Source organism: Entelurus aequoreus, linkage group LG09 (genome assembly GCF_033978785.1).
Source record: "Entelurus aequoreus isolate RoL-2023_Sb linkage group LG09, RoL_Eaeq_v1.1, whole genome shotgun sequence".
NCBI classification, from domain to species: Eukaryota; Metazoa; Chordata; class Actinopteri; order Syngnathiformes; family Syngnathidae; genus Entelurus; species Entelurus aequoreus.
In genome coordinates, this window is record NC_084739.1 from 66771198 (window position 1) to 66788502 (window position 17305).

At 40.7% G+C, this 17305-nt stretch overlaps 1 long non-coding RNA gene across 1 annotated transcript; it reads left to right on the forward strand.

Moving 5' to 3' along the window:
• The first annotated feature begins 9958 nt into the window (after positions 1 to 9958).
• LOC133657637 (uncharacterized) lies at positions 9959 to 16366 on the forward strand. The gene is made up of 7 exons (XR_009827306.1): positions 9959 to 14175; positions 14257 to 14442; positions 14524 to 15064; positions 15144 to 15302; positions 15394 to 15630; positions 15728 to 15874; positions 15966 to 16366. It is a non-coding gene; the product is annotated as an uncharacterized LOC133657637 (long non-coding RNA).
• The last annotated feature ends 939 nt before the right edge of the window (positions 16367 to 17305 follow it).

Here is a 17305-nt window from a genome sequence, read left to right on the forward strand (position 1 = left end):
ACAAGAGTCAAAGATCCTTTATAGGACATAGAGCATTCTGCTGTTTTTAGGAATCTGCTGTAAAAACATGAGTCAAAGATCCTCTATATAAGAGGAGCACTCTGCTGTTTTTAGGAATCTGCTGATAAACAACCGTCAAAGATCCTTTATATGACAAAAACATTCTGTTTATTTTTAGGAATTCGCTACAAAAACACAAATCAAAGATCCTTTATATAACAGAAGTATTCCTACAAAACAGAATCGGCCTAAAAAACACTTGTCAAAGATCCTCTCTATATTACAGAAACACTGTTTCTAGGAAAATGCTGAAAACACTACTCAGAGATCGTCTATAAGAGAGGCGCACTCTGCTGTTTTTAGGAATATTCTGCAAAAACACTTGTCAAAGATCCGTTATGTGCCAGAAAAAAATTTGTTTTTAGGAATCTTCTGCAAAAACACGAGTCAAAGATCCTTTATATGACAGAAGCATTCCTTTGTTTTTAGGAATCTGCTGCAAACACACGAGTCAAAGATCCTTTATATGACAGTAGCATTCTTTTGTTTATAGGAATCTGCTGCAAAAACACTGGTCAAAGATCCTCTACATGACAGGAACAGTGTTGTTTTAAGAACATGCTAAAAAAACACGAGTCAAAGATCCTTTATATGAGATAAGCATTATGTTGTTTTTGGGAATCTTCTGCAAAAACACTTGTCAAAGATCCTCTTAATGACAGGAGCATTCTGCTGTTTTGGGAATCTGCTAAAAACACTTGTCAAAGATCTTTTATATGACAGGCGCATTCTGCTGCTTTGGGGAATCTGCTAGAAAAAGACGAGTCAAAGATCCTCTATATGTCAGGAACACTGTTGTTTTGGGAAATCTTCTATATAAAAAAAAGCACTTGTCAAAGATCCTCTATATGACAGGAACACTGCTGTTTTGTAGGAATCTGCTGCAAAAACACTTGTCAAAGATCCTCTTAATGACAGGAGCATTCTGCTGTTTTGGGAATCTGCTAGAAAAACACCAGTCAAAGATCCTCTAAATGACAGGAACACTGTTTTGGGGAATCCGTTAAAAAAACACTTGTCAAAGAACCTCTAAATGACAGGAACACTGTTTTGGGGAATCCGTTAAAAAAACACTTGTCAAAGAACCTCTAAATGACAGGAACACTGTTTTGGGGAATCCGTTAAAAAAACACTTGTCAAGGATCCTCTTAATGACAGGAGCATTCTGCTGTTTTGGGAATCTGCTAAAAAACACTTGTCAAATATCTTTTATATGACAGGCGCATTCTGCTGCTTTGGGGAATCTGCTAGAAAAAGACGGGTCAAAGATCCTCTATGTGACAGGAACACTGCTGTTTTGTAGGAAACTGCTGCAAAAACACTTGTCAAAGATCCTCTATATGACAGGAACACTGCTGTTTTGTAGGAAACTGCTGCAAAAACACTTGTCAAAGATCCTCTATATGACAGAAACACTGCTGTTTTGTGGGAAACTGCTGCAAAAACACTTGTCAAAGATCCTCTATATGACAGGAACACTGCTGTTTTGTAGGAATCTGCTGCAAAAACACTTGTCAAAGATCCTCTATATGACAGGAACACTGCTGTTTTGTAGGAATCTGCTGCAAAAACACTTGTCAAAGATCCTCTAAATGACAGAAACACTGCTGTTTTGTCGGAATCTGCTGCAAAAACACTTGTCAAAGATCCTCTATATGACAGGAACACTGCTGTTTTGTAGGAAACTGCTGCAAAAACACTTGTCAAAGATCCTCTAAATGACAGAAACACTGCTGTTTTGTAGGAAACTGCTGCAAAAACACTTGTCAAAGATCCTCTAAATGACAGAAACACTGCTGTTTTGTAGGAATCTGCTGCAAAAACACTTGTCAAAGATCCTCTAAATGACAGAAACACTGCTGTTTTGTAGGAATCTGCTGCAAAAACACTTGTCAAAGATCCTCTATATGACAGGAACACTGCTGTTTTGTGGGAAACTGCTGCAAAAACACTTGTAAAAGATCCTCTATATAACACAAACACTGCTGTTTTGTCGGAAACTGCTCCAAAAACACTTGTCAAAGATCCTCTATATGACAGAAACACTGCTGTTTTGTGGGAAACTGCTGCAAAAACACTTGTCAAAGATCCTCTATATAACAGGAACACTGCTGTTTTGTAGGAAACTGCTGCAAAAACACTTGTCAAAGATCCTCTATATAACAGGAACACTGCTGTTTTGTGGGAAACTGCTGCAAAAACACTTGTCAAAGATCCTCTATATGACAGGAACACTGCTGTTTTGTGGGAAACTGCTGCAGTTTCCCACTCGTCAAAGATCCTCTATATGACAGGAACACTGCTGTTTTGTAGGAATCTGCTGCAAAAACACTTGTCAAAGATCCTCTATATGACAGGAACACTGCTGTTTTGTAGGAATCTGCTGCAAAAACACTTGTCAAAGATCCTCTATATGACAGGAACACTGCTGTTTTGTGGGAAACTGCTGCAAAAACACTTGTCAAAGATCCTCTATATGACAGAAACACTGCTGTTTTGTGGGAAACTGCTGCAAAAACACTTGTCAAAGATCCTCTATATGACAGAAACACTGCTGGTTTGTGGGAAACTGCTGCAAAAACACTTGTCAAAGATCCTCTAAATGACAGAAACACTGCTGTTTTGTAGGAATCTGCTGCAAAAACACTTGTCAAAGATCCTCTATATGACAGGAACACTGCTGTTTTGTAGGAAACTGCTGCAAAAACACTTGTCAAAGATCCTCTAAATGACAGAAACACTGCTGTTTTGTCGGAATCTGCTGCAAAAACACTTGTCAAAGATCCTCTATATGACAGGAACACTGCTGTTTTGTAGGAAACTGCTGCAAAAACACTTGTCAAAGATCCTATATATGACAGAAACACTGCTGGTTTGTGGGAAACTGCTGCAAAAACACTTGTCAAAGATCCTCTATATGACAGGAACACTGCTGTTTTGTAGGAAACTGCTGCAAAAACACTTGTCAAAGATCCTCTATATGACGGAAACACTGCTGTTTTGTGGGAAACTGCTGCAAAAACACTTGTCAAAGATCCTCTATATGACGGAAACACTGCTGTTTTGTGGGAAACTGCTGCAAAAACACTTGTCAAAGATCCTCTATATGACAGGAACACTGCTGTTTTGTAGGAATCTGCTGCAAAAACACTTGTCAAAGATCCTCTATATGACAGGAACACTGCTGTTTTGTGGGAAACTGCTGCAAAAACACTTGTCAAAGATCCTCTTTACGACAGAAACACTGCTGTTTTGTAGGAATATGCTGCAAAAACACTTGTCAAAGATCCTCTATATGACAGGAACACTGCTGTTTTGTGGGAAACTGCTGCAAAAACACTTGTCAAAGATCCTCTATATGACAGAAACACTGCTGTTTTGTGGGAAACTGCTGCAAAAACACTTGTCAAAGATCCTCTATATGACAGGAACACTGCTGTTTTGTAAGAATCTGCTGCAAAAACACTTGTCAAAGATCCTCTATATGACAGGAACACTGCTGTTTTGTGGGAATCTGCTGCAAAAACACTTGTCAAAGATCCTCTATATGACAGGAACACTGCTGTTTTGTGGGAATCTGCTGCGAAAACACTTGTCAAAGATCCTCTATATGACAGGAACACTGCTGTTTTGTGGGAAACTGCTGCAAAAACACTTGTCAAAGATCCTCTATATGACAGAAACACTGCTGTTTTGTGGGAAACTGCTGCAAAAACACTTGTCGAAGATCCTCTATATGACAGAAACACTGCTGTTTTGTTGGAAACTGCTGCAAAAACACTTGTCAAAGATCCTCTATATGACAGAAACACTGCTGTTTTGTGGGAATCTGCTGCAAAAACACTTGTCAAAGATCCTCTATACAACAGAAACACTGCTGTTTTGTGGGAAACTGCTGCAAAAACACTTGTCAAAGATCCTCTATATGACAGGAACGCTGCTGTTTTGTGGGAAACTGCTGCAAAAACACTTGTCAAAGATCCTCTATATGACAGGAACACTGCTGTTTTGTAGGAATCTGCTGCAAAAACACTTGTCAAAGATCCTCTTTACGACAGAAACACTGCTGTTTTGTAGGAAACTGCTGCAAAAACACTTGTCAAAGATCATCTATATGACAGAAACACTGCTGTTTTGTGGGAAACTGCTGCAAAAACACTTGTCAAAGATCCTCTATATAACAGGAACACTGCTGTTTTGTGGGAAACTGCTGCAAAAACACTTGTCAAAGATCCTCTATATGACAGGAACACTGCTGTTTTGTAGGAAACTGCTGCAAAAACACTTGTCAAAGATCCTCTATATGACAGGAACACTGCTGTTTTGTAGGAAACTGCTGCAAAAACACTTGTCATAGATCCTCTATATGACAGAAACACTGCTGTTTTGTGGGAAACTGCTGCAAAAACACTTGTCAAAGATCCTCTATATGACAGAAACACTGCTGTTTTGTGGGAATCTGCTGCAAAAACACTTGTCAAAGATCCTCTATATGACAGGAACACTGCTGTTTTGTAGGAAACTGCTGCAAAAACACTTGTCAAAGATCCTCTATATGACAGGAACACTGCTGTTTTGTAGGAAACTGCTGCAAAAACACTTGTCAAAGATCCTCTGTATGACAGAAACACTGCTGTTTTGTGGGAAACTGCTGCAAAAACACTTGTCAAAGATCCTCTATATAACAGGAACACTGCTGTTTTGTAGGAAACTGCTGCAAGAACACTTGTCAAAGATCCTTTATACGACTTTATACTGCAGCTATCTCTTCCAGGTTTTGAAGTGAACTTGGTGTGACGTCACCAACTGACTTGTGGCATGAAGAAGCTTTAACAATTCTCTCTTTTTTAATAGAATGTTTAGTGTCTTGTGTCCACTTTGTCAAATAACACACAGAGAAAAGTTGTGTCCGCTGGCACCTCGAGGACAATTAGCGGCGTCGTGATCCAAACGCGCCACTTCGGCATTTCTCCCGCCGCGCGACAAATTAATTATCCTTTCCCGCGGGAAGAAGAGAACGCGGGAGATTTCCGCGCGCAGCCGCACCTTGAATGAATAATGTCCTCTCGCCGGAAATAACCTACAGCCATGGAATTGATGAGGGGCCTTTTCCTTTCATCGAGTGCTGCATTACGGCGGCGCAGCGTCCATTAGTGATTGTTGTCGGCGCTCAATTAGACTGCCGGCACATCTCAGGGCGGGAAGAAAGAGAGAAGGACCTCCATGTTCGGTCGGGGGGAGAGAGAGAGAGAGGGAGAGAGAGGGAGAGAGATCGCCCACAAAAGGCTCCCCGGGCGGGGATGGCAGTTAGGAGTGATGAAGATTGGTGCGAGGTGTTGTTGTGGACTGCTGAGCCGAATGCACAACAAATAACAAAGCCTGCAGGGACATCACAGCGACTTAAATTCATGCCTTTCTCTCCCTCTTTGCCATATTTAAATGCGTTGTCATTCAAAACATTCCCCGAGGAAGAGCTGCTATTAAACGGAACGCATCTGTCATAGGAAACATGAGTGGCGTCATCTTGGAGGGAAAGGGACATAGCTTAAAACGCATTTTCGGAGCGTTCAATCCATTTTAAAGGAATATTAATAAACAGGCACGCTTTAAATAACCCATTTGCTGTGTTTTTAATATTTTTTGTTGTTGCGTTTTCTCGTTCGAAATTGCACCTTTACAAAAATTCGAGGTTTGTCGAATGCGTCACGGCAGACCACGTGATATCAGTCTCTTCTCCAATTGGTCGGCGCGCGGGCGGGAAGGTTTAATCAGGAAGCAGGGGGAAACCATCGTAACGGCGCTAATACACTTAATAAATAGTTGCTTATTGAATGTCAATAATGATAGAAAAACCAGAACACACCAGGAAATGAAGAAGTACATTTTAAGAGTACGTCGTGGGCAATTTATCCTCCTTCAATCGGCGAAAAGATATGATGCCGCTTGACCACGAATGAGGACAACTCCAAGAAGTGTATGGTAAGTCATTACTTTCGATATTTAATTACTAGCTACCTGTAGTAATGGCAAAAAAAAGCCTACAGGGACTTAAATTCATGCATTTCTCTCCCTCTTTGCCATATTTAAATGCATTGTCATTCAAAACATTCCCAGAGGAAGAGCTGCTATTAAATGGAACGCATCTGTCATAGGAAACATGAGTGGCGTCATCTTGGAGGGAAAGGGACATAGCTTAAAACACATTTTCGGAGCGTTCAATCCATTTTAAAGGAATATTAATAAACAGGCACGCTTTAAATAACCCATTTGGTGTGTTTTTAATATTATTTTTTTTTGCGTTTTCTCGTTCGAAATTGCACCTTTACAAAAATTTGAGGTTTGTCGAATGCGTCACGGCAGACCACGTGATATCAGTCTCTTCTCCAATTGGTCGGCGCGCGGGCGGGAAGGTTTAATCAGGAAGCAGGGGGAAACCATCGTAACGGCGCTAACACACTTAATAAATAGTCGCTTATTGAATGTCAATAATGATAGAAAAACCAGAGCACACCAGGAAATGAAGAAGTACATTTTAAGAGTACGTCGTGGGCAATTTATCCTCCTTCAATCGGCGGAAAAGAATGATGCCACTTGACCGCGAATGGGGACAACTCCAAGAAGTGTATGGTAAGTCATTACTTTTGATATTTAATTACTAGCTACCTGTTGTAATGGCCAAAAAAAGCCTACAGGGACTTAAATTCATGCAATTCTCTCCCTCTTTGCCATATTTAAATGCGTTGTCATTCAAAACATTCCCCGAGGAAGAGCTGCTATTAAACGGAACGCATCTGTCATAGGAAACATGAGTGGCGTCATCTTGGAGGGAAAGGGACATAGCTTAAAACGCATTTTCGGAGCGTTCAATCCATTTTAAAGGAATATTAATAAACAGGCACGCTTTAAATAACCCATTTGCTGTGTTTTTAATATTTTTTTTGTTGCGTTTTCTCGTTCGAAATTGCACCTTTACAAAAATTCGAGGTTTGTCGAATGCGTCACGGCAGACCACGTGATATCAGTCTCTTCTCCAATTGGTCGGCGCGCGGGCGGGAAGGTTTAATCAGGAAGCAGGGGGAAACCATCGTAACGGCGCTAATACACTTAATAAATAGTCGCTTATTGAATGTCAATAATGATAGAAAAACCAGAGCACACCAGGAAATGAAGAAGTACATTTTAAGAGTACGTCGTGGGCAATTTATCCTCCTTCAATCGGCGAAAAGATATGATGCCGCTTGACCACGAATGAGGACAACTCCAAGAAGTGTATGGTAAGTCATTACTTTTGATATTTAATTACTAGCTACCTGTAGTAATGGCAAAAAAAGCCTACAGGGACTTAAATTCATGCATTTCTCTCCCTCTTTGCCATATTTAAATGCGTTGTCATTCAAAACATTCCCCGAGGAAGAGCTGCTATTAAACGGAACGCATCTGTCATAGGAAACATGAGTAGCGTCATCTTGGAGGGAAAGGGACATAGCTTAAAACGCATTTTCGGAGCGTTCAATCCATTTTAAAGGAATATTAATAAACAGGCACGCTTTAAATAACCCATTTGGTGTGTTTTTAATTTTTTTTTTTGTTGCGTTTTCTCGTTCGAAATTGCACCTTTACAAAAATTCGAGGTTTGTCGAATGCGTCACGGCAGACCACGTGATATCAGTCTCTTCTCCAATTGGTCGGCGCGCGGGCGGGAAGGTTTAATCAGGAAGCAGGGGGAAACCATCGTAACGGCGCTAATACACTTAATAAATAGTCGCTTATTGAATGTCAATAATGATAGAAAAACCAGAGCACACCAGGAAATGAAGAAGTACATTTTAAGAGTACGTCGTGGGCAATTTATCCTCCTTCAATCGGCGAAAAGATATGATGCCACTTGACCACGAATGAGGACAACTCCAAGAAGTGTATGGTAAGTCATTACTTTTTATATTTAATTACTAGCTACCTGTAGTAATGGCAAAAAAAGCCTACAGGGACTTAAATTCATGCATTTCTCTCCCTCTTTGCCATATTTAAATGCGTTGTCATTCAAAACATTCCCCGAGGAAGAGCTGCTATTAAACGGAACGCATCTGTCATAGGAAACATGAGTGGCGTCATCTTGGAGGGAAAGGGACATAGCTTAAAACGCATTTTCGGAGCGTTCAATCCATTTTAAAGGAACATTAATAAACAGGCACGCTTTAAATAACCCATTTGCTGTGTTTTTAATATTTTTTTTGTTGCGTTTTCTCGTTCGAAATTGCACCTTTACAAAAATTCCAGGTTTGTCGAATGCGTCACGGCAGACCACGTGATATCAGTCTCTTCTCCAATTGGTCGGCGCGCGGGCGGGAAGGTTTAATCAGGAAGCAGGGGGAAACCATCGTAACGGCGCTAATACACTTAATAAATGGTCGCTTATTGAATGTCAATAATGATAGAAAAACCAGAGCACACCAGGAAATGAAGAAGTACATTTTAAGAGTACGTCGTGGGCAATTTATCCTCCTTCAATCGGCGAAAAGATATGATGCCGCTTGACCACGAATGAGGACAACTCCAAGAAGTGTATGGTAAGTCATTACTTTTGATATTTAATTACTAGCTACCTGTTGTAATGGCCAAAAAAAGCCTACAGGGACATACATTCATGCCTTTCTCTCCCTCTTTGCCATATTCAAACGCGTTGTCATTCAAAACATTCCCAGAGGAAGAGCTGCTATTAAACGTAACGCATCTGTCATAGGAAGCATGAGTGGTGTCATATTGTGGGGAAAAAGACATAGCTTTGATGCATTTTAGGAGCGTTCAATCCATTTAAAGGAATATTAATAATCAGGCAAGCTTAAAATAACCCATTTGGTGTGTGTTTTAAAAAAAATGGTGTGCCTTTTCTCCTTCAGAATTGCACCTTTACAAAATTCCAAGGTTTCCCAAATGCGTCACGGCAGACCACGTGATATCAGTCTCTTCTCCAATTGGTCGGCGCGCAGGCGGGAAGATTTAATCAGGAAGCAGGTCGGCCCAGGGGTAAACCATCAAAACGGCGCTAATACACTTAATAGAAAGGCGCTTATTGAATGTCAATAATGATAAAAAAAACTAAAGCACACCAGGAAATGAACAAGTACATTTTAAGAGTACGTCGTGGGCAATTTATCCTCCTTCAATCGGCGGAAAAGATATGATGCCGCTTGACCACGAGGGATGACAACTCCAAGAAGTGTATGGTAAGTCATTACTTTTGATATTTAATTACTAGCTACCTGTAGTAATGGCCAAAAAAAAGCCTACAGGGAGTTAAATTCATGCAATTCTCTCCCTCTTTGCCATATTTAAATGCGTTGTCATTCAAAACATTCCCAAGGAAGAGCTGCTATTAAACGGAACGCATCTGTCATAGGAAGCATGAGTGGCGTCATATTGTGGGGAAAAAGACATAGCTTTGATGCATTTTAGGAGCGTTCAATCCATTTAAAGGAATATTAATAAACAGGCAAGCTTAAAATAACCCATTTGGTGTGTGTTTTAAAAAAAATGGTGTGCCTTTTCTCCTTCAGAATTGCACCTTTACAAAATTCCAAGGTTTCCCAAATGCGTCACGGCAGACCACGTGATATCAGTACGTGATATCAGTCTCTTCTCCAATTGGTCGGCGCGCAGGCGGGAAGATTTAATCAGGAAGCAGGTCGGCCCAGGGGTAAACCATCAAACGGCGCTAATACACTTAATAAATAGTCGCTTATTGAATGCCAATAATGATAAAAAAACTAAAGCACACCAGGAAATGAACAAGTACATTTTAAGAGTACGTCGTGGGCAATTTATCCTCCTTCAATCGGTGAAAAGATATGATGCCGCTTGACCGCGAATGAGGACAACTCCAAGAAGTGTATGGTAAGTCATTACTTTTGATATTTAATTACTAGCTACCTGTTGTAATGGCCAAAAAAGCCTACAGGGACATACATTCATGCCTTTCTCTCCCTCTTTGCCATATTTAAACGTGTTTTCATTCAAAACATTCCCCGAGGAAGAGCTGCTATGGGTGAGGGCCGACATCCGGGCAACTGAGCTACATACGGGTTCTTCGAGCCATAGCAACCAGACTGGCGTTGAAAACAAACCGTTGCCATTACTCTTTAACCTGTCGACCTACGCTGGTTAAACCCGTCATTCTGCCTCCAAAATGCCGAAAAACTGTGTTGTTTTTGGTTGTGCTAACCACAACTGGAAACAGGGAAAACAAAGGTTGTATTTTGTTTTGCCAAAGCGTGATAAAAGCCCACAGAGACGAGACAAATGGCTCGCAGCTTTACACCGGGAAAACGAGGACGGTTCTCACTGGAGTCCCCCAAAGTCCCGGGTCGTGTGTTCGGATCACTTCGTTTCTGGTAAATATAAGGAACAAAAATCCACCTTCTTAACCACAACTTGGCTATACGTCCGTGCTAATGTTGTACTTGTTGAATTTGTACCTTATAACGTTCGACAGCTGAAGTTGTTGTTGTACAAAAATAACATGCGGTATATACTATATAGTCTATAGCCTAGCTAGCTATTTTCGAAAACCGGACAACGAGAGGATACCAAAGACAGCGTTAAGATGGACACCACCGGGAAAACGTAAGCCAGGGCGGCCAAAGAACACCTGGCGAAGAACAGTTGAAGGGGAGCTGAAAGAGATGAAGCTTACATGGGGCGAGGCACAGAGACGAGCACAGCAGCGAGATGAATGGCATCGAGTCGTCAAAGTCTTATTTCCCATCCGGGAAGAAGAGGATTAAGTTAAGTAAGTAATATACTATATAGTCTATAGCCTAGCTAGCTATTTTCGAAAACCGGTTTCGTTTAAATTTGCACTTAACAGTTGGGTTTTTAAAAACCAATAAACCCTATAATTTTCATGTTGCCATTCAATACATGTAGCCCTCAAATCTCTCAATATTTTATACACTAACACTTAATCTTGTTGTTGATAACTTCCGCGTCTCTTTCTTAGTAGCGCGCAGGCTAAGCTAACTAGCAAGCTAAGCTAAGCCTGAGAAGCTTTAAAGTTCACTGAGACGAGTCTGACGCAAATAATACATTTTCGTTTTTTCACACGATATGCGAATAAGTAAAAATGCGTAAATGAAGGATTTAACGCCGACTTCCAAGCCACAACGCTCGTTAAATGCTTTTTCTGTCAATGCTGTGTTCGCTGTGAGCTGGTTTGTTTTCAACGAATTCCCGGTTGCTAGGGGATTGGTAGGCGGAAGTGACGTAGGTCCGCCCTCACCCATTAAACGTAACGCATCTGTCATAGGAAGCATGAGTGGCGTCATATTGTGGGGAAAACGACATAGCTTAGATGCATTTTAGGAGCGTTCAATCCATTTTAAAGGAATATTAATAAACAGGCAAGCTTAAAACAACCCACTTGGTGTGTTTTTGTAATTATTTTGTTTTGCTTTTTCTCTTTCGAAATTGCACCTTTACAAAATTCAGAGGTTTCCTGAATGTGTCACGGCAGACCACGTGATATCAGTCTCTTCTCCAATTGGTCGGTGCGCGGGCAGGAAGATTTAATCAGGAAGCACGTCGGCCCAGGGGGAAACAATCGAAACGGCGCTAATACACTTAATAAATAAAACAGTTAAAGTACCAATGATTGTCACACACACACTCGGTGTAGTGAAATTTGTCCTCTGCATTTGACCCATCCCCTTGTTCACCCTCTGGGAGGTGAGGGGAGCAGTGGGCAGCAGCGGTGGCCACGCCCGGGAATCATTTTGGTGATTTAACCCCCAATTCCAACCCTTGATGCTGAGTAGTCGCTTATTGAATGTCAAATAATGATAGAAAAGCTAGAGCACACCAGGAAATGAACAAGTAAATTTTAAGAGTACGTCGTAGGCAATTTATCCTCCTTGAATCGGTGAAAAGAATGATGCCGCTTGACCACGAATGAGGACAACTTCAAGAAGTGTATGGTAAGTCATTACTTTTGATATTTAATTACTAGCTACCTGTAGTAATGGCACAATTAAGTACCGAAGCGTCCTACCTGGACTGCTTTAATAAATCAATAGTTTTAGTTGATTATGGAAACATTGCCATTTGTCCGGGGTATGTAATGCCTTCCGCCCGAGTAGAAATTGCAGGAAATATAGTCTTGATTTTTACATTTTTCTTTCGGAGTTTGCGTGGCAGAAGTTTATGCTGATATAAATGTTATTTTTTTGTTCAAATGTTAAATGGTAATCACATCTCTGAACAGTGCTAAAAACTACACACTTTTCCAATATCCTATGTGGTTGACGAGAGGACTTACAATTTTTTTTAAATATAAAATAATAAATATGGTTAACGTATAATCATGAAAACCAACTGCTTTTTTCCAGTATCATTTATATTTAGACATGAAAAAGTACAGCCAGGAAATTTACAAAATGCTAAAACCAATCAAGCAGCAGTTGTTTTTTTCCATATACAATGTAAACATAATTGTAGAACTAGAATATAAAATTATAGGCAATTAAAGCAATTATGTTCCATTTAAAGTGACTAAATAAAGGTAAAGTGACAATATTGCGTCTGCACACTGTCTCTTTAAGAGAATGGGTCTCCTGAGCACACAGATGTGAGCTAATGAAGGTTTTTCTTACTGCTTGTTTTTAGCAAAAATGTGCCTCTAAGGAAAATATAAGAACAGTAAAATAAAACTACTTCCAATATTTTGTTACATGAAGGAAGTCCTGTGGAATTTACATAATTTACATAAGTAAATTAAACAAGTTAGCTGGGGTGCTTTTGTTTCGTCTTCCACAACGGTGACTTAATTATCAATGAAAAGAAGTCCATAGCGGCAAACGTATCTACCATGTTTAGGGTTAAATAAAACTCTACTAATATTTTTATAATGCATATTCACATTTCAAGTAGAGACATGCGTAAAAAGAAACATATTTTCTGACATAAAAACTGTTGCTGCCATATTGCTTTTACCCAAGACGAGGGTTTTTCCTGCGCTCAAAATTGCGTGGTGGCCGCCTCCAGCTAATTTTGTGCCGCCCCCAGCCAGAGCGATTGATATCGCTCAACACAGCGTAAAACTCCGGCTGTGATGATTTTTGGGCAGCATTTTAACTGCAGTTGTAGCCCTGTGCCAGTATGGAGGCGCTATATCGGCAGCAGTGCAATGGAAAGACTTGAGGCAACTACCGAAGAAGAAACAGATCGAAACAGGTTTTTTCCCGCTACTTGGTGCATAAAATTGACTGCCCTAACAAGTGGATTTCTGCCATACGGAGCATGATACAGCGGGATCATTGGACTCCTACAGAACACTCCGGACTGTGCTGTGAAAATGTTGTCTCTGGTAAGTAAACACAGCAATGTGTTTGTAGCTTCGTTTCCATCCTTTTCTGACTAATTATAATAGATAGATCGATTGAAGAATTTATTAGAAGTTTGCATAGGATCAGGTAGAGTTTCATGGCGGTACAGATTGACTGCTACAAGGTCAACTAAAAGGAGTTACCCCAAGAAAGCATTACCAGCATGTCGTGTTTATTTAAAAAAAAGTTTCCTCCGTGTCAGAGTAACGCTTATGTTTTTTAGCGTTGCAGATATGTCAGGCAAAATCAGCCACTACTTTAAAAAGCGATCTCGCGAGGAGGAAAGTCAGGAGTCCAGGTGAAACAGATTAGAGAAAGTAACGTAACAGGCGGTTAAAATGTAATAATTCATGGTGGTGACAACATGTGGAAGCAAAAGTGGCCCCACCACACAAGCTATGATTCCATCATTCTCTTATGCAAGCACTTAGGCTGTGTTTATTTTGATGGTTTGAATGTAAATTCTTAAGTTATATTATTATATAAATGTATATTCGATGTTTTTCACATAATTGTTTTAAAATTAAGTAGGCCAACTTAATTACAGTCTGTTTTCCCCCCCGGTCAGTGCCTACCCCAAATACACAAGCAGCCATATGATTGATGAGATGGTAGAGGTAATTGGCCAGATTTTGGAAGACCAGTTGGTGACAGAGTTGTCAAAATCCCCAGTGTGGGGATTAATGGTTGACGAGACCACTGACATCTCTGTCCCCAAGTAACTGGGTTTTGTTGTGAGGTAACATTACTTTGTACAATTAAATACAATTGTGTATTAAAAATGACTTCAACTAAGAGAGATTTTTTTTTAAATGTTTAGCTTTTTAGGACCCAACCATGTGGGAAGCACTGTAGTCCAAATCAGGGTGCTGCATTTAGGTGGAGTGTCTGCTGGGGATGCTGCAACTCTGTATGACAGCATCCTGCCAGTCATCAGAGACGACAAAATACCGCAAAACCGACAAGCTAGCCTCCTTTGCAAGTGATGGCGCTGCAGTAATGATAGGTGAATTTCCCGTTTTTTGGCATTCACCTTTTAGTTAACATTTTATAAGATTAAAAGTTATTGTTTTTATTATTATTTTAGGGAGAAAAGCTGGAGTTGGGAAGAGACTCCAAGACTCATTCCCTGGCCTGACAACCGTACACTGCGTGGCACATCGTCTCAATCTGGCAATGTTAGACTGCATTAAGGGGCAGAGTGCAGTTCATTACCTCACTAAATATGCCAGGACTGTTGGAACTATATTCTGGTGCTACCAGGCCTCCAGTAATAGGACCAGCAGTCTCAAGGACATGGATAGGCTTTTTGAACTCCCCCATATCAAACTGCAGTTTAGCAATATTCAGTGCAAGATTATTCAGATCCATTTTTGCTTTTTTTGTCATTTACCAATTATTTTTTGTATGGAGGAAACGCTACCAGATGGGAATCTAATAAGGAAGCAACAGACCTCTCACTTCAAGCCCTGAATGAGCCAACGGCACTAAGACCGTATTCCTTTGTAAAGGACAAGTTATTCCCCCTCTTACCCTGTGCCTAATGCAACTTGTGCAAGAAAAGATCCACCGGCAGTTTTTGGTTTTTCAAAAGAGAAACCTTTTTTTCTTCTCAGGTGGAGCAGGAGGTACAACATCAATACCATAGTCCTTGGGTTTTCTGTTTATTGAAATGCTGTTACTAGCAAAGCTGGTGTTTTATCTTAGGTCACAGTGCTGAAATCCTCACTGGCACAGCTGAAAGAGAGCAACATGGTCAAAGACCGCTGGCAGGCATGGCTTCAGTCGGATGCTGGTCTGAAGCCTTTGCAGGAAGAGTTCTCTGCATATTTCCAGGATGATGTGTGGGAGAGCTTCAAGAACACTGTATGTGTTAAGAATGTATTTGTGTAATGTGGACAGAAGGACTATTTGACCTTTCTTAACATCTAAAAACATTTTTTAACATCTAATACAGGTGATGGAGCCATTTCTGACTGCACTGACTGAGCACATCAACAACAGATTTCCAAACACCTGCAGTTTGACTGTCTTCAATGTGTTCTCTCCCAGACACATTTTGTCAAACTCTAGTAAAGAGTATGGGGATGCTGAGATGAGGACACTGGCTGAGGAGTTTCCAAGACTGAGTGAGTCTGACCTGTTGTCTGAGCGGAGCTCATACAGACTGAGAGTGGGGAGTCCTGATCTCTAGGTACTATATATTCATTTACATTAACTGTATCACCACCACAACAGTCTGGTTTTACTGAATAATTTCATTCATCTTTGTTTTCACTGCTTTTATTAAGACAAAATCCCTGGCGGAGGTGCCTCTGTGGCTTGCATCTGCAGAATCTGCTGAGATGTATCCCACCCTGAGCCTTGCAGCTGCTATCGCCCTCACAGCTTCTGTCTAGACTGCAGATGTGGAGAGGCTCTTCTCTGCACTCAAAATTGTAATATATGATTGAAAACACTATCACCCTTCATGTCTGTATTAGAATAAATACAAAAATACTTAATGCATGATGAATTGTTTTGTTTAAGGTGAAGACACCTCCCCGCAACAGACTGAAGGAGAGCCACTTAGATGTCTGTTGTAAGGTGGCCATTGATGGACCAGACCAGGGGGCCAAAGACTACAATAAGTGCATTAGGAGATTCTACAGAATGAAAAAGAGGAGACTGAAATGTTCTCTGTCTGGTTGCGAGATGTGTGGATAAAGTGTACTTTCAATTTAAAGTTGGCACCTGATTTGTGTATGTATAGTTTTAATAAATGAACGCTTTAACATGATTGTAGTGTGACTATCAGAAAGTAATTAGTCACTGAGAGTGGAAAACAGGGTTCTGTCTGACACGCTGGGTCCAAAGATGCAACATGAAGTCATTACTGCTGTTTTGAGGGTGATTTATTTTCCCTTTGAGTAAAAATACAATACATTACATTCAGATGGTTTGTGGTCCCTTTGTGGTCCTTTTGCTGTCCTTTTGCGTTCTCTTTGCGATCCCTTTGCGGTCCCTTTGCGACCCCTTTGCGATCAACAGAAGTAACGGCACCAAGGTTCACACTCTCTCCATACAAGCCAAACAATTCCCAGAGAGGTGCAGGTGTTATATATTCAGCAATCAGCCCCACACACACTACGCCCACACACATAGCCACACCCACTATCCCAGGTGACAAGTGAGAAACAAATCCCTGCCTCTACAATGATAATGGTCATATTCTTATTGGAACTCTTCCCTTCAATTACCGTATTTTACGGACCATAGGGCGCTCTGCCGATGAATGGTGTATGTATTATATTTTCATATATATAAGGCGCCGGATTATAGGGCGCATTGAAGGAGTCATATTGTTTTTTTCTAAATGTAAAACACTTCCTTGTGGTCTACATAACATGTGATGGTGGTTCTTTGGTCAAAATGTTGCATAGATGATGTTTTACAGACCATATTTAAGTTGCTTTCTGACGGTCGCTTCAGGATGCGCCGTTTTGTGGGTGGTCTTATTTACGTGGCTCACCTTCGACAGCGTCTTCTCCCCGTCATCTTTGTTGTAGCGGTGTAGCGTGCAAGGACGGGAGTGGAAAAAGTGTCAAAAGATAGAGCTAACTGTTTTGATGACATTCAGACTTTGCTTCAATCAACAACGGAGCAGCATCTCCTCATCCGGAAACCACACCGGAAATGTGTTCCGTGAAAAACCGTCCGACCGGAACTCTCTAATAACTAAAGTTCCTTGGGTGAATAATGTAAACTCACTACACCGGTATGTTTTAGTGCTTTCATGGCGAGTTTACTGACAGATATAAGTTAGAACTTTACACTACTTTATATTAGAAATGGCAACAGTGAGGGATGAATGTCCCATAACAAGAAGA